Here is an 18544-nt window from a genome sequence, read left to right as displayed (position 1 = left end):
GATGAAAATACTCCTGCCACGTCAGCAGATAATGGTTTATTTGACAGAAAAACTAACGCAGATACTATTTTGATACAAAATGAAAATTGAGGTACTTTTTGTCAAGTATTCAAAGTTGGGGTACTAAGTTAAAAGTCAGTGTATAATTGAGGTACTTACGGATAATTTGTTCAAAATTATAATATGAAAAGAAAAAGTAAAAGTTACTTAAAAGAAGAATAAATTAAAAAAAATTAAAAAACTCCATTATTAAATTTAAAAAAAAAAAAAAAAACAAAGAAAAAGCATCCAACCCTTGTACAGATCAAAGATCCCAACCAATCTCCAAAACTTTTTTTTTTCCTTTCTTCTTCTTGTCTGCAACTTTCCTTTCCTTGTTTTTTTATTTCTTTCTTCTTCTTCCTTTTATTTTTCTTTTTTCTTGTTCTGCAACTCTTACTTCTTCTTTCTTTGTTTTCGTTTACGTGCGACCCGACCCGAACCCATCTTCCATTTTCGGCCACCATTCCCAACAAGGCCAGTGGCGTTAGAACCATATTTTCATCCTCTTTCTCCCTTTGTCATCCTTTCCACCATTAGAGCTACCAACACGTACAGTGAATTGAAGAAAAATAAGTTCGAAAATCCTCACAGTCGATTCGCCGATTTGCCACGACGTGACCTCATACCTCCACCATAAACTTCCTCTCATCGTGCTGATCAATTTGGTACCTATCCCTTGTCCCAACACGACCCACGGCGGCAAATTGAAGAAAAGAAGCTTGCGACTTCTCGGGTAATTTTCCAGCGAACCCCTCCTTTCGTCCTTCTTTCTTTCTCTTTCTGTCTCTCTTCCTATACACCCAGATCTACCAACCCCTTCTTCAAAAATATAAACCATCAAAGGAAACAAAAAAACTTCACATCATAGACAAGAAGAAAGAAGAAGATTAAAGAAAAACAAAAAGGAAGAAGAAGAAAGGAAAAAGAAAAGGAGAGAGTCGCAGACAAGAAGAAGGAGAAGAAAGAAGAAAGAAAAAAAAAAAGGGAAGAAAAAGAAAGAAAAAGAAAAGAAGCAGAAGAAAAAAAGAAGAAGAAAGTTGCAATGTGGGGAAAGCGAAATGGTGGTGTTGGATGGGGAAGGAGAAGGGTTGTTGTAGGAGTGGGCATCAGGCAAGTTGGGTCAGCTTGGGGCTCACCCCGCCATCGCCCGCACATCGTCGGCTCTATCGGAGTTGAGGTTATGCGGGTTGGCGGTCGGAGCGGGTCAGAGTGCAGGCTAAGCCGACAAGGAAACTTCTCTCTCTCTCTCTCTCTCTCTCTCTCTCTCTCTCTCTCTCTCTCGCAAAATATGGCAGTCAGTCAGCCACTACCACTCTCTTTCTCTCTCGCCTGCAACTCTCTCTCGCTACTCGGCTCGGCTTCGGCAGGCGGTAGAGGACGGAACCCACCACCTGAGCCGCCTTTATCGGGGTGGGTCGGCTTGAGGCTAAACGGTCGGAGCAGCGGGTCGAATGGGTTGATGCCCACCTCTAGGTTGTTGGGCTTTTCTTTATTTTTAATTTGGGTTATTTTTTAAATGTTTTGAATTCTTATTTTTTTATTATTTTAATATTTTTGTGCCAACGTGGCATTGTGTCAGGCCCATGTGGCAGTGTGTAACGCGCCTAATTAGTGCCACATAAGGGCATCATGACTGCTAGCTTAACGAAAATTCTAATTTGTCACGAAATTGAAATAGTGGTATGTGGATCCCACTTTTTGAAGATGGGGTACCAAGTTAAAATACGTGGTATAATTGAGGTACTAAAATGAAGTTTACCCAAAAATAAGTATCATTTAGCCCAAGTAATTACATTATATTAAAATAAATATGATGGTAAGTTAAAAATAATAACCTGGACTGCGTAATTTCCTTAAAGTTCACTACAAGTAGGGATCCTAACTCTCCTCTCGCTTCATCAAAAGAGTCCAACTACATATCAGCAGCTATACGGTCATCAAAAGACAACATGCTGTCCATGCAAATGTGCAGCTCTTCTTCACTTCCTCATCTTTTGAGAAATTTTCTTCAACACAAAGTTGAGGGTTCAAATAATAACTAGCATGCAAAGGTTGATAAAGTTGTGAAGTCCACCTTTGATCTATTTTCTTCCAAATTGATTTATACTTTCTTTCCACCTTTCTACAATTGAAAGAGATCTCCTTTGCAACATCCATCAACTCATATATATATATATATATATAGAGTAAATTACAATTTAATATCTCAACTTTACATGTTGTTTCAACTTAGTATCCTAACTTTGAAAACTCGCAAAAAATACCTCACCTTTTATTTTGTATTAAAGTAGTACTTCCGTTAGTTTTTATGTCAAATAAACTATTATCTGCTGATGTAGTAGGGGTATTTTCGTCTTTTTCCTCACATTTAAAAAATAATAATTTTTTTTAAATTTTTAAATAAAAAAATTTCCTAAAAAAATTTGATTTAATGATTATAAAATCATTTTTAGGCTCTCGTTACTTTTTAAGACTCACGTCCTTTTTTGTATTTGAAAGAGGCCCGTTTATACCAAACGGGTCCTCTCTTCCGTCTCCGTCTCCTTTTCTTGTATTTGTCTATCTCCATCTCCCTCTCTTTCTCTGTCTGCAAGCTTTGCCACTGCTCCCTTCTTCGGCGACTCACCATCGTTGCCGTCGTCGATAGGACGATCGTTGCTTCTGCTTGGATTAATCTCAGTGCCCTTCTTCAGCAAACCACCACGAAGATGATCCTCCCTTCGCTTTGAGAAAGAGGTATGTCTCTCTCTTCCTATCTCTACATCTCTTCTCTCTCAGCTTAGCTTGGAAACATGGCCTATGCTGCCACTGAATTGAGGCTTCAGATTTTGGGACTCCAATTTCAGGTGGCAAAGGTGATGGGCATGCCACAATCCAAGTCCATGAATGCAATTGCAGGTTCTTAATACAAACTTTCATTTGAAGAAAAAATTCCTTTATGCACTTTGGTTTACAGTATACGAGAATATGCTTATCTCGTGATTTGTGAAGATCATTTCTCCCACATCTTTCCTAAAAATTATAATTTCCTTTCAATCTCTTTTATGACTAAAAGTGAAACAAAGTTATGTTCAATAGCGGCTTTAAGAGAATATGTTACATTGTTACTAAATCAAAGGATCAAAATCAATAGTGGAAAAATCAAAATTTGTGCATGTGAAGAAATTCTTTCCTTTGTGAGCCTTCGTTTGTAAATTTCCTTCGCTCTCATCCTTGGCCATAATTTTTTATACTCGCAGGGGATCAACTTCTTGTTATGTGAATGGTTAATCACATAACAAAGTTTGAATTATCAGATTGACCACAGATCAAACACCGAAATCGCAAGAAATAAAATAAATAAAAAAGATCGTTCTTTAGCTGCTAAGAAATCGCAATCAGAAAATTCAGGGAGTTTAGTTTCATTTTCTCTAAATTTTTTCAGTAACAAAACTTAGGGATAAGCCAAACAGAAAAACAGAAACAAAACTCAAGTTGAGCATAACACGAAACAAATTAAGAGAACAAAAAGCTCACCATTTTTGCTTCTTGGAATGACGAAAGGAAGCCATCTATGGCTGTTCGGCACCTCGTCGTCGCTGGAATCGGCAGATCATGGGCGAGGGAGCTCGAGTCTGCCTGGGATCGATCTGCTGCTGTCGTTCGTTTTCGCAGAGAGTAGAGGACATAGGGAGGAAGAGGGAGGAGAGGTGAGCGTGTTGGGACCATCTTCGCCGGCAATCGTCGCCGGACGACGGAGCACGCGCTGACGACAGTCGCGGGGAGAGAGCACAGAGATGTGAGAGAGAGAGAGAGAGCGAGAGAGAGAGAGAGAGAGAGAGAGAGAGAGAGAGAGAGAGAGAGAGAGAGAGAGAGAGTGTGTGTGTGTGTGTGTGTGTGTGTGTGTGTGTGTGTGTGTGTGTGTGTGTGTGAAATTAGGGGTGGGCATTAAGACCGAAAATATCGAAACCATACCGTTCCGTGTCATTCCGTATCGTTTGGTCTCATTCTGTTTTTTTTTTTCCAATCTCGTACCGTACCAATCTCAAACGGAATGGGATCGGTCTTGAAGGTTCAATACCAGAATGGTCCCATCCCGTACCGATTAATTAAAATTTATTTATTTAATTTAATGGGCCCAAATACCACTTAGCCCAATTCATTTTTTAACTTGGATTTAGAAGATGAACCTTGTCTTGAAGAACTTGAATTTTATGAAAGTGTTGAAGCAGGTAATGTTTTGTTTAATATCTTAAACTTTACTTGGTTTGCTTTGTAAGTTTGTATTTGTTTTGTAGGTTTCATGAATTAAGTTACTAATTGCTATGAATTATTTTGTGTAGAATATGCAAGTAGTACCATTGATGCCACTTGTAGTTTGAAGAGTTCAAATCCAAAAGCAAAGGGAAAGTAATTTGGATTTCAATTACTTATGAGTTTGAGATGTAATAAGTCATAAGGCTTAATTCTAATTTCTGAGTTTGAGATATAATAAGCCATAAGGCTTAATTATGTTTGTTGTGTTTGTGATGTCATAAGCCATATGCTTAATTATGTTTTTTCAGCTTTTTTTTTAGTTTGGGATGTAATAAGTCATAAGGCTTAATTATGTTTTTTAGTTTGGATTTGGTAAATAAGCCATGAGGCTTAATTGTGATTTACTGATTTATGAGTTTATGTTTGAACTTTGAAACTTTGAATATTTGAATTGTTGAAGTTTATGTTGTATTGTTGTTTATTTGAATTTTGAATTGTTGAATAATTGAATAATTGAATAATTGAATTGTTGAAGTCTTGAAGATGAATTTTCAATCTTGAATAAAAACAGGTTATTACTTGAATTCTTGTTCCGTTTGCATAGTTAAATAAAAATAGGTTATGTTTACAGGTTATTATTTGAAGATGAATCTTGAATAAAAATTGAATAATTGAATTTTTATTATTTTTTAGTCTGGGATCGGGATGGTACCGAACCAGTTTGGTACGGGACGAGATGGTACCATAATCCCAAAACCCTCATCCAGTTCCGTACCGATCCTAAACTCAAATCATGAGATGGGAACGAGATGAGGTAAGTCTCGTCCCCCCCCCCCTTCGGGTGCCCACCCCTAGTGAGAATGAGATACATGAATCTCATTTTCTGATTTTCAATAATCCTAGGGTTATAATCAGAATATTAAAATAAAAGGGGGTTAAATTTAGTCGGGTGTTAGTTGATCATGGGGTTTTGGGAGAATTTAAGTGATTAATAGGGGGTTTTAAATTAGTTTTATTAATAATGGGTGTTTTAAAATAACTAAGCTCTAACTAGGGGGTTTTAAATAGTTTACCCTATATTTCAATTTACTACCTCAAGTTCAAAAAGTTGCAAGTTGGTACCTCAACTTTCATTTCATTGCAACTGCATACCTTCATTACCTTTTCCGTCTGAGAGCACGTTAACCGCCTACATGGAACTGACACAGGCCACGCGGACTGCAAAGCTGGCGCCGATGTGGCATTCCAACATTGGTTCCCGCCCATTTGTGATAAGTCAGCATTTTCCCTCTCAAACCATACTGCCAGGTCACCTGCCATATCATTTAAAATAATATTAAAAATTGTTAAAGCTTGCTGTTGCTGGTGGCTTGGAAAAATGTGACATTGAAGACCCTTCAACATCAAAAGAGCAGATCTAGGAGACTTACCCTTCTTCTTCCAGATCTAGGGCTTCATCTCTCTCTGAGTTATTTCTTCTTTGGGTTTCATGCCCGATGGATTGTGTGTCTTGCATGTGCGGCAGAAGAGCTTTACTCTTTACTGCCTGGACTAATCTAAATCCAGGGAGGAGATTTCTTCGATGTTCCAGATACAGGGTTTGTTGAGTTGGGTATTCAATATAGAAAAAAGGTAATGTTTTTTTGTGTAAAATGAGTCTTTTTCATTTTCATGCTCAATGTGCAGCAAGGAGGTTGTCAATTCTGGAATTGGGTGGATCCCCCGATATGTGAACGAGCAAAGATTATAATATCTAGATTACTGAGGAAGTCTTCAATGGATGAAGCCGAAATTAATCAGCTTCGAAGGAAGAACAAAATACTTTGGGCGTTGGTGATGTTTTCATATCTGATGTCGTTGTGGTTGTATGCCAGAACTTAAGAGTTTAGGGGGTTTTATGGGTATAGTTGATTTTGGGCAGAGCTTAAGGGGTTGTTTTGTGGTTTGTAAGGGTATGGTATTTTTGGGTGGTATTGGTTGTTTTGGAAGTTTGTAAGGTTATGCAACCTTTGATTGTTTTCACCCCTTACAGTTATTATGCCTTTATGCCTATGTAATAGTGGTTTGGAGAAATGAATTGACAAAGCTGTGCTTAATTCTGATGCTTGGAAAGTTTATGAGTATGCACCATTTTATTTGATAATAAACAAAGGAATTTGGTGCTTGCAAAGTTTACTATTATGCACCATTTTGATGCCTTTATTATGCACCATTTTATTTGATAATAGAATGAAATAATTGTCAAATGATTTGGGTGACTATAACAATTGTAAAATGAAATAATAAAGACAATTGGAATACAATTGAACACCATTGATAATAAACAAAGGGATTTGGTTTCCCAAATATTCATTTTGTTGGCTCAAATGAATTACATAAATTGTTCAACCAACTTCACAAAAATATCACTACCATAACTTCACAACAAATTTTTGAAATATTTCCTAACTTCACAAATTGCTGTCCAAAATATTTCCAAAATATTTCCCAACTTCACAAATTGTTGTCCTAACTGCAATAACTTTATCCAAAAACCAAAGTATGTCCAAAAATACAAAGTGGTACCAAAATCCAAAGTTTTAAAACCAAAGTACATCCAACATTTCTCAAAATACCAAAATATCTTTTGGCTGGACCCTTAATGATTCACTAACCCTCCTGGGTTGCTGGTGGTGCACTTCCACTGGTGGCTTGAGATGACTGTAGTTCTTGAGCTGCATGTGAAGCTCTGGTTCTATTTGTTGACCTAGTTGCTTGGGGATTTGTTCTCCCCCTAGATGATCCCCTTGTCCTCAAGCCTGGTTGTGCAGATATGCCTGGCACACCATCTGCTCTTACCTGCATTGAAAAAAAAAAAAGTGTTGGTCTCTGATGGAATAACACAGTAGATCTCTAAACCCAAATAAAATGTTTAACCCAACACAAGACACATACCTGAGAGTTCCCTCCCCTCCTGACCCTTGTTGCTGGTCCTGTTCTCTGTGGCAAGTCCAGGCATTATGTCCAGGCCGCTTGCAATTGCTACACTTCAATGATGTATGTCTACCTAGGTTATTCATGTCGGCCAAGGGTTGTGTAGGCTCATTAGCAGACTTCTTTCTCTTCAATCTTAACCGTTCTGGTTGCCTATTGTATTGGGGAGGATTTATTTGAACACCTTCAATTGGGGGCCACATGCTCATACCATTCAATGGATTGATCAAACAAGTGTAAGCCTCCAAGTATTTGTCTTTGGTATAGCATGGGGCCACGTAGTCAAAATGTTTCATCCTCATTTGATTCATAACTGCCACTGCATGTAAGCAAGGGGTCCCAGTCAGCTGAAATTTTCCACAAGCACAACTATGATTGTCCAAATCCACAACAAAAATATTCCCTCTTCCAGCATCCACTTGATAGCTACTTCCTCCATTCCAAGTGATCACACATCCAGCACATGCTACCTTGTTGTCTCCACTTTCTTTATAACCTTAGGACATATAGGTTTGTTAAAAGCCAACATCTTGTCTCTCCTTACTTGGATCCTTTTCATGAGCATTGTTCTAATCATCTCAAACATAGTAAGGATGGGCTTACTCCTAGCCTTTACAATAACCGAGTTGAATGATTCACATATATTGTTTAAAAGCATATCACATTTAGGCAAAGTTTTAAAATGTGACCTGCTCCAATGCTCAGCAGGTCTCTCTTTCAACCAACTATGGGCAGAGTCAGAGAGCTTCTTAAGTTCCTCCATTGTAACTTTGAAATGTGGTACATTTGTTGCCCTAGCACATTTCCAGAGTGCATCCTTTAGAGCCTGACCCTTGTGCTCTTTGTTAAAATTTGTGTACAGATGTCTGACACAAAATCTGTGTTCACTATTAGCCAGTACTTCATGTAATGCTGGCAATAAACCCTTTTGTTGGTCGGTTATGAAAGTCCAACCATGGGAATTGACAATGTCCAAATCATCATCCAACAACTCAATAAACCATCCCCATGAGTCCTTGTTTTCTATTTCCACCACAGTGTAGGCTATGACCCATGTCTTCTCATTTGCATCAACACCCACAGCTACTAGTAATTGCCCACCAAATGGCCCTTTCAGGTGACAGCCATCAAGACCAATTAATGGTCTGCAACTTCTCTTGAATCCCTCCTTACATGCATTTAGACACATATAACACCTTAGAAAATTGCCTCCATCCAGCTTAACCTTTGTGGTATTCCCAAAATTTGTCCTTCTAATCTCTGCACAGTAGTCCCACAATCTCTTGTATTGTTCTGCATGACTGCCTTCGATCAATGATTGTTTATGCCCTCTTCAGTGCCCTATAAGCTCGCATCCTTGATACTGACACATTCCACTCTGCCTGAATAGTATGCATGAATGATTTAGTGTCTCATGTTGGGTTATTCTTGATCCTTTCCACATACTTTTCAGTTATCCAATCGCTAAACAGATTCCTATTTTCATGAACTCTCTGACACTTATGGTACTTGTATATCTTCTTGATCTGCAAGGTATTCTCTCTAAACATCTTCCCAACATGAATCTTCCAAGGACAGTCTTTAACTCACCTCACATTAAGCTTGTATAACTCATTTCTAGTGAAATGAATACAACCAAGACCATTTCTGATTGAATACTCCCTAATTGCTGCCCTGAACAAGGTGGCATCTCTGAATGTCAAACCACAAATAAAGTTAGGGTTTGCTAGGTCAATGTCAGGGTTGAAACAAGGATATCTTCTGCGGGGTTGACCCTCATCATCTGATCCATTTACCATTTCCAACTCCTCTGTGTTGTACCCCTCCTCAATATCTTCCATATCCCCCACATGCAAATCCACATGTGGTCTTGAAGTAGAAGGCTCCTGGCTGGTGGACTGCTCTTGTGTGGATCTTCTTCCATCCACATTTGGTGTTACTAGATTTTCTTCCATCTCACACTCTTGCTCAATAAATCTTGTAAACCTATGATCATCATCATCAGGGCCATACTCCGGATCATCGAAATCATTAGGATCTGCTTCACCACCACCTGCATTTTGAGGCTCTCCACCAGCAAAATTTGTCGTAGGAACATCCTCATTTGTCTCAGCACATTTAGTAACACATGCTTCACTACCTTCCTCATATATTTCTTCATTACCACCTTCCTCATGTATTTCTTCATCACTACCTTTCTCATCTATTTCTTCAATAACCATTGTACTAGGTATGCTTGTTACCTCATCTACATAGTCCTTGTGTCTCTTATATGCCTCCTCTAGACTAAGATGCTCAAAAAACATGTCCAATATTGGGAACTCCTTTGACACCACACCACACATGGCCTCAACATCCTCCTCTGACTCTAATTGCATCTACCCCTCATCAAATTGCCAGTCAGGTATTTTGTAGTAATAGAAGACAAATGTTTCTCCATACCCCAACTTCTCAGCCATGCTATCAATCTTAGTGAAAGACAATTGGTCTTTTGCACAATAATCAACCCACTGTATATGCCCCCCTTTATATTTTTCAGGTGTTAGTTCCCCACCATGATGCAGACGAATGGAGAATAAATTTGGATTGTCTGTAAACAAAACACAACAAAACAAAACCCAATCAGTTTGTGATATTTACACAATATTTTAAGGCATACATGAGACAAGTAGGACCCCAATATTTTAATCAACTATTATTGCTCACTGCCACCTACCAGTCAATACAACTCATATGGTGTTGGATCATTAACCTATCCAAACAGCCTTTTATGACTCAACACACAAAAACAAAGCAATTCACAATAAAATAATACACTACCAGACAAGGCATGCGACCACACCCCCATACCCAGACAATAAAGTGCACAGAGTCCAAACACTACATATCCACAGAAACCCTAAAAGAAAAAAGGCAACAGTTCGCACTCTAAAGTCTATATAAAGCCCACAAAATGTGTTCAAATCACAGAAAAATGGCCGCACTCTAAAGTCTATATAAAGCCCACAAAATGTGTTCAAACCACAGAAAAATGGAGATTTACAGAGAGAATCATAGCGCAGCTTACCGTATATGGGCATGTCATAAACGTCTGGTTTGCGAAACTTCCAACCCATCCTGTCGTCCCCAAGTCTTGATCTTTGTCCTCACCTAGTCAAGTTCTTCTCTTCTTCGTCTGCGATTTGGGCCTTTCTGGTTCTGCGATTTCAAAAGGAGACGAGAGGTCAGAGATCGCAGGTGAGGGTAAGGTTAGGTGCGTCTGTTTGATTTCTTTGTTTAACAATTAAATGGCTTCATTTAATTGTTAAAATGTTTTAAATGTTTATTATAAATTAGTTTTAATTTTAATTTTAATGACATGGCAGTATGGTTTGAGAGGGAAAGTGCTGACTCATCACAAATGGGCGGGAACCAATCTCGGGATGCAACATCGGTGCCAGCTTTGCAGTCCGCGTGGCCTGTGTCAGTTCCACGTAGGCGGTTAACGTGCTCTCAGACGAAAAAGGTAATGGAGGTATACAGTTGCAACGAAATGAAAGTTAAGGTACCAACTTGCAACTTTTTGAACTTAAGGTACTAAGTTAAAATATAGGGTAAACTTGAGATACGTACGTGTAATTTGCTCCTTTTTTTTTTCTTTTCTTACTTTTTTTCCTCGTGCCTCTCTCTTCAGTTTTTTTTTTTTTTTTTATCTTTCCTTCCTTTTTTTCCATGCCTCTCACCTAGTCAAGCTTTGTCTTCATTAAGTGCAACAACCCAAATTTGGGCTTATGGTAATTTTGTTGCTTAAATTTTTCAAATTTGTTTTAAGATTTGTTTAAAGGAATTAGAAATTTCTTTAAATTTATTTTAACTAACTTAGACCTTTGGTTGTGGTTCTAGAGCTTAGTTGTGTTGAAATGAATTTTAGAAAATGAAAATTCAAGAATTTGGCGATTATTATTTTTTTCAGAATTAAATTATAAGAGTAGGATTTTTCATAATCTTTTTGAAAGCAATTTGACTATTTTGAGGTTATAGGAAATTAGTTCTCATCAATACGAGTCCGTAGAATGTTTCGATGAATTATTTGGAGTCTCGAGCTATTTTTGGTGAATTTCTGAAGTTGGAGAAAATAGAAAATATGAAAGTTTCGATAATTTCGATAAATTTTGATAAATTTCGGTAAATTTCGACGAAATCTTTCTGAAAAATTTTTAAACATGTGTTTCGATTTCAAAACCCTAAAAAAACGAATTTTAATACCTTGGCCTTAGCCACCCAATCCCAGCCCCATCCCCCTCATCTCCCCTCTCCTCCCAGCCCCTACCCATCCCTCCCCTTCTCGCCCCCACCCAGCCCTTCCTTCTCCCTACCCGACCCACCCTCTCCCCCTCATCCCCACCCCCGTTCTCGTCGCACCCGTCCCGCCACCCCCAGCCCCGTCACATCCCCCACCCAGCACCAGCCCCCCCGCCCTATTTCTTCTTCCCCACCTAGAACCACCCCCTACCTCTCTCCCCTCAACCCAACCCAGCCCTTCCCCTTCACCCCCCCTCACCCCCTTACCCAACCCCAACCCAGGCCCTTCACCCCTCCTTACCCAACCTCGACCCTCCCTGCCCATCTCCCCCCCAATTTTCTTTTTTTTTGTTTCAAAAGTTTTAATTTTTTTATTCAAAAGTTTTTAAAAATATTATTATTTTTTAAATGTGGGAAAAAAGACAAAAATACCTCTGCCACATCAGCATATAACAGTTTATTTGACAGAAAAACTAATGGAGGTACTATTTTGACACAAAATGAAAGTTGAAGTACTTTTTTGCAAATTTTCAAAGTTGAGGTATTAAGTTGAAACAACATATAAAATTGAGGTACAAAATTGTAATTTGCTCATATATATATATATATATATATATATATCCCATAGCAGACCTCTCCTCCAAATCAACCTCTGTCAACACGGATACTAGTGGAATCACACCCTTGATGCAAAAAAGAAACATGAGCCCAAAAGTTAAAATCAAAGAGTATAGTTGAACGAGCCTTAATGCCTTCTTGGTGTTTTGTAAATGGACCCTCACACCATTCTTTTGAAGAAAACATAGACACAAGAGGTTGCTTTTGTTTATAAATGCTTTGTAGAGTGAGATAAGAAGTGGCAAACCGTGTTACTACTGGTCGAATAATCTCTTTACCTTTTGTGAAAAATCTCATTAAAGCAAGAACCCATGTATGCCCATAAATAAACTTGACCACTTGCTTAGCCAATCGAAGCGTGTCCTCAAAAACTTTCATTAATTTGCTAATATCTTCTAGCATCAAATCAATGCAATGAGCAGCACATAGAGTCCACCACAACATCTCTCTCTTCTTCATAAGCCTCACTCCTGCATTCTTGTAATTCAAAGCATAGTGTGTGATTATTTGAATCACATTATCTTCTCCAACTTCTTTTACTACATTATCAAGATACCTGAACATCAAAGTTCCATTTTTTACCAAAGCAGAAGCATCAATAGATTGCAAAAACCAAGTACCTGCAAGGCTATTAAGAAGAAACTTTACTAAAACTCCGCCCATACCATCGGTCCAACCATAAGACATAATAGAACATCCATACTCTTCCCAAGATCTTTTATGCACATTCATCATTTCATTAATGTCAGCCATTTCTTCCTTAAGGACCCAAGTCCTTAATTCATGCATTGAAGGGGGCTTGAACCCAACACCATAAGATGCAATTCCTTCCACCATAGGTATCCCAAAAGGGATCATTCACAACATTGAATGGTAATGCACTCCAGAAAATGAAAGGCCCAATCTTTCGACACACATCCTTTCTTTCTTTTTTTTGTACGCCGAATTCAATGTAGTTTGTCGAGCTTCTACAATAACAAACCTATCCATTGGACCTTTAGATTTAGGTTGAGCCATAATCTTCCTCAAATGGAATTTTCATACTATCACTCCCTCCTCCAGGAACTTCTAGTCTTGTGAAGCACATTTCATAATGTCACTTTCAATACTTCAATATATATATGTTTAATTACACGAACAGTACCGGTGGTTTGACATTCTGTCTACAATGTTCGGCGACACTCTTGAATGCGGCAGTTTACCTCTTCCAATAGTTAATGTCTTTATTATTTTTCTTACTGTAGGCTTTGCATCTTTTGGTGGCTTCTTTTACTTGTGACTGCTCTAACCAGTGTTTTCCTTAGAAAGTTAAAGCAGCCAAAGCAATAACATTAAGGATTTGGATTCCTTCGTTTTCTAATTTAAGAAGAGGATGCATTTGTGTTATTGTTATTAGGGGAAGGTTTTCCTTGTTATTGTTTTTTTTTTTTTTGGTCTGTTTGTTATTATTATTATTATTTTTAAGAACCAATTGCATATTGCTTTTCGCTCTTTTTTGCATTTAATCGTTAACCAAACAGGGCCTAAGTTTGGCCTAGAGAATAAAAAAGTTGCTGGCCTAAGTTCGGGCTAGAGAATTAGAAAGGTGCTCATGACCGTTGGGCTTCTATTTTGTCAAACGTGAAAATCTTTAATTGTTTGATTGGTTTTTCTTTTTTAAACAAAAGATATATGTAAAAATATAACTGGCCCATGTAAATTGTGATAAACATGTAGGTCCAGGGAGTAAATTTTCGTTTTTTAGGGTATGAAAAATTTCCTAGAAATTTCGAGCTCGAGCAAGTAAGAACCCGGACAAAATTTCGAGAGATTTTGTCAAAATTTTCAGCTTCTAAAACCAATCTTTCCATTTGATTGGTCCACTCTTTCTTCTCTCTCACTTTATCTCTCTCCCAAGCGATTTCTCTCTTCGCTCCTTGCTCCCCTCACTGGCGCGTGACCGGTCCACCAGTAATGATTGGGGCCGTAGCAATTACCGGAGTTCACATGCATGCCTTATGGTGGAATTTATAGTACTTGATCACTCTTTTTGGACCCATGAGCATAAGGTTTGTGGTCTATTTGAACCTCTCTATGTAGTTTTACGTATTGTCGACACATAAGTGTATCCTATCATGAGATCAATTTATGAGTTGATAAGTGTAGTGAAGAAAGAGTTAGAAAAAAAAACATGATGCATAGTGGGTGATAAAAATCATCAATAATTGGTGGTTCAAAACATTATAGCACGATTTGCATACAGCAGGTAATCCAATAATTTATTTGTAATTTTGTACATATTTTTTTAATTGTTTTAGCATTAAATTAATTTACTAATTATGTATTTCTATATTTACTTGATGCAGAATCATCGCTATCAATATAGACCTGACGTTGGAGATGATGGTGAACTTATTTGGACTGTGCACGCAGTATTTTCCAAATTAGATCCCTATTCACCTCAAATTGGCCAATTTGAAAATGAGGTGAAAATAACTTGTATAATTTGAATCTCATAGAAGCTCTATGTGGTAATGATTACTTATGTAATATATTCATGATGTAATATTGTAGTATAAATAAAATTGAGGTGTTTACCATTTTTATTTAACAATATTTGCCTCCAGCACACATTATATTCATTTTATAGCACATGAAACCTATTATATAATTTGGTTTATTCAATTTTTTTTTATTAATGTAGTAGATAATATGTTAAATAAACATATGTTAAAGTTTCATTCAAAATTTTCTTATTTTCAAAATTTTCTTATTTTGATAGCAATTTCCGTTATTTCTATCAAATTTTTGTCAAAACCGAAATTTCTCGAAACCCGAAATTTAACTCATTGCCATAAACAAACCTAAAGATTCACAAATTGATATTTTAATATGAAAATCTATCAAAATTAAAGGTTAACAATATATTTGTATATTATATATGTTCTTACCATAAAAACTTTCTAACATTTGATCGGATGTTGCATATTTGGAAAGCACTTTTAGATGGTCAAACATATTTTTAGAAAGTCTTTTCTAATTTCTATGTTATAAAAGAAAAAAACTTACATATTTCCGTGATAGGTGATGTGGTATCACCACTAGAGAAAGGAGGTTTGAGACATTGAAGTTAGAGACCCTCATTTTCTCTCTAATGGTGACGTCACGTCACCTATACCCGTGATAGGCAAGTTCTTCTCGTTATAAAAACACTTTTAGAGCACTTGATATATATATATAGATACAACCAAAATAGTTATATAATTAAACGCTTTCACTAAAAGCGCTATTGAGTAAAACGCTTCTTATAAACTACAAAAGCACTTTAAAACAAACACGATAACGCGATTCGATCAAACAAAAGCATTATAGCAAACAAGTAGATGTTATTATTTGGTGGAGATAATTACAGAAATTGTCCACTTATTATTCATTAAGTCTCAATTTGGTCTATAAATTTTTTTAAGTGTCATTTTAGTCCAAACTGAACAATTTTACCCCTCAGTTTTGTATCAATGAGTTTACTTTGAGGGACAAAATTGTCCGCTTTGGACAAAAATGAAACACATCAGACAATTAGTGGATCAATATGAAACTTAAAAAAAATTGTAGACCAAAACGAGACTTAGCGAATAATAAGTGAATGTAATTTCCTCTATTTGGTGAGGATAGTAGTTGGCAGTCACTACTCACTAGCATGAGTCCATATCAATTGAAAGCAACCCCAACCATGAAGTTGAAATGGATAAACGAAGACTGAAATGTCAATATTGTCAAAGAAAACAAGGCTAGGAGATGACTGCAGCAAATATGTTGGTTGCACATTAGGCTCTCTATGCAGCCACCGACACAGCATCAAAACCGTCGGTGTGGTAATTGACAAAAATAACCTCGGCCTCTGCCACTGCCCTCCAACCCAATTTATTTAAAGAGCTAGAATGGAGAGCATTCCTCATCTTTTGCTAACAAGGAACCAGAAACTGTCCACTGGAAAATCCAAATCTTTTCCTTTTAAGTGCACTTGATGGAGAAGTGTGCCACTTAAAATGAAAAACAAAAGGGTACGTACTACACTTCATTCATGTTTATTTTTCTTTTTATTTGGGAGATGTATTGAACCTCAAGTTTAACTTAGGTCATATATTCGATCATATCAATTTAATGGTAAAAAATTTATATCTTAATATAAAAATATAAGCTCGTCGATCAATATTTAAGGATTAGCTATATATCATGCATTATGAGACAATAGCACGAGACAAAACCTCTCATTTGTAGAAAACTAACATGAGACAAAGCTTTGGACCAAAAAAAACATGGGACAAAAGCATGCCTTCTTGTAATAACTAATAATTCGATGTGAGATTTCAATTAGGCCAACATGGTGCAAACAAAGTGCAAAAGGCAGAATATTGAGGAGTGCTAATAGCATTAGGCTTCTATTATTCTAACCTCAATAGTAAAATGGTATTGCATGAATTATATAAAATGAAGCAATATAACAAGTTGTTCCACTTGCATAATAATGTTCTATTTCATAACACCATGGTTGGCCTTGCTTGACTAATGGTATTATTGCATGCCCACTAGAAAGATTATGGTGGAATAAATTGTACCCAATGTGTAAATCTCAAAAAAAAAAAAAAAAAAGAGCACTAAAAATACAAAAAAAAAAATGGTGGAAAAGGGAGGTGATCTTAACCAATAAAGGGGACAATAACAACAATTTTATTATTTCCACTTTTGATTGGTTTTAGACCACGGGCCTCCTGGACCAGCGACCACCTGATTTACCCTCTTCACCTCCTTCTTCCAAGTAAGCCTTCTTCCTCCTCTCGGCCGTAGCAAACAGACAAATCACAGGATAACACGTGGCGTAAATCCCATGCACCTTCCAGTTGGTCTTGGGCGGCTGGTGCAGCACAGCTCTGTGAAACACCGACATATAGTAATGCAGCCAAACAGAAAAGCCCACAAACGTCTGGGCCAGGCCCAGAATTCTCGACTCAAGCCCACAATCGGTGGAGAAAACCAGGACAAAGTACATCAAGAGACAAGAGCAGCAACAAGTAGAGGACGTAGCCGAGCGTTTGGAGCACCTGCAGGCAAACGTAGGTGGGCTGCGAAGTAGAGTAGAAAACCTTGAGGGGCTCAAGTTAAAAAATAAAAAATAAAAAAAATAAAAAAAAGTTTATGGATATTTAATTCTTATAAGAGAAAAATAAATATAAAATTTACAAGTTAAAAAAACTTTGATGGATATTTAATTTGATGGCCATCGCTTAGAGAGGATACTAGTAGCTGCTGCTTCGTTAAGCAACAAATGAGACAATATGCTAGCAAGAATTCCATCTCCCAACTTACTCATCCGGTCCACCAAATTCAACTCATTCTTAATTAGAGGAAATTATAGATTTAGCCCAGTTATTTTATATCGAGTTTAATTTTCATTCACAATTTTTTTAAGTTCTATTTTGGTCCACTAATTGTTCAACTTGTTCAATAAAGGTCCAGATTTATTTTCTCAAATTTGGTCTGCCTTTTACACTATCAAATCTCACCCAAATTCAGCAAACATATCCTTGTTTTAAAACTATGCATTTTTTCTTTACAACCATATAAAGATCATTCAAATTGGAGTTCCAAAACTCAAGATAATTGACCCCAAAGTAGGGTACCTGAAACTGCTAATTTTTCAAACTTCACCCAATCTCAATTCTCTTAGATTCTAATACTCTAAATTTGTTTTTATGACTAATAAATGATGAAATATAACTTATACTTCAATTATAATTGAAGAAAACACAACCCGAAGGATTTAAAATCACAAATCTGGACCTTTATTGAACAAATGAAACAATTAATGGACAGTGGCCAAAAAAAAAAAAAAAAACAATTAATGGACCAAAACATAACTTAAAAAAGATCGTTGACCAAAATTGAACTAGATATAAAAATAAGTTGACCAAATCTGTAATTTTCTCTTCTTAATTAATTGACATGGCCCAAAGAAAACAAAAGAAAAAACATCAAAGGAGTAATCAATCATCTGTCTTTAATTTCATGGCATGGCCTCATTAAATTATTAAATTTATTTTACAAAAAAACAAAAGATAACTCATGGATGTCGGATCAGGCCTCGATTTTGAAATTGAGTGAAAGTCAGATAACCGACAACTGACCCATCAACCGACTTTGGTTGCAATTTTGGGCCTTTGGAGTTTAGTTGGGCTATGACATGTGTGCGTGTGTGAGTGGAAACAGCCTATGCCCAATTAGCCCAGCCCCTTCTCCTCTCTGCCTCTCTCTCTCTCTCTCAGGCTTTTGACTCACACTTACTCACTTTCACTCTCTCAACCCTAATTCTCTGCTATCTCATTTTCTTTCTCGTCGATGACTCTCTCATATCTACTCT

At 37.1% G+C, this 18544-nt stretch overlaps 1 pseudogene; it reads right to left on the bottom strand.

Moving 5' to 3' along the window:
* Positions 1–1954: 1954 nt before the first annotated feature.
* Positions 1955–13167, bottom strand: LOC147284023 (uncharacterized; annotated as a pseudogene).
* Between the last annotated feature and the right edge of the window lie 5377 nt (positions 13168–18544).

Source organism: Dryas octopetala, chromosome 5 (genome assembly GCF_963921425.1).
Source record: "Dryas octopetala chromosome 5, drDryOcto1.1, whole genome shotgun sequence".
In the NCBI taxonomy this organism is placed as follows: Eukaryota; Viridiplantae; Streptophyta; class Magnoliopsida; order Rosales; family Rosaceae; genus Dryas; species Dryas octopetala.
The sequence above is the reverse complement of the archived record's forward strand: the minus strand, read 5'-3'. Positions and strand labels throughout refer to the sequence as shown.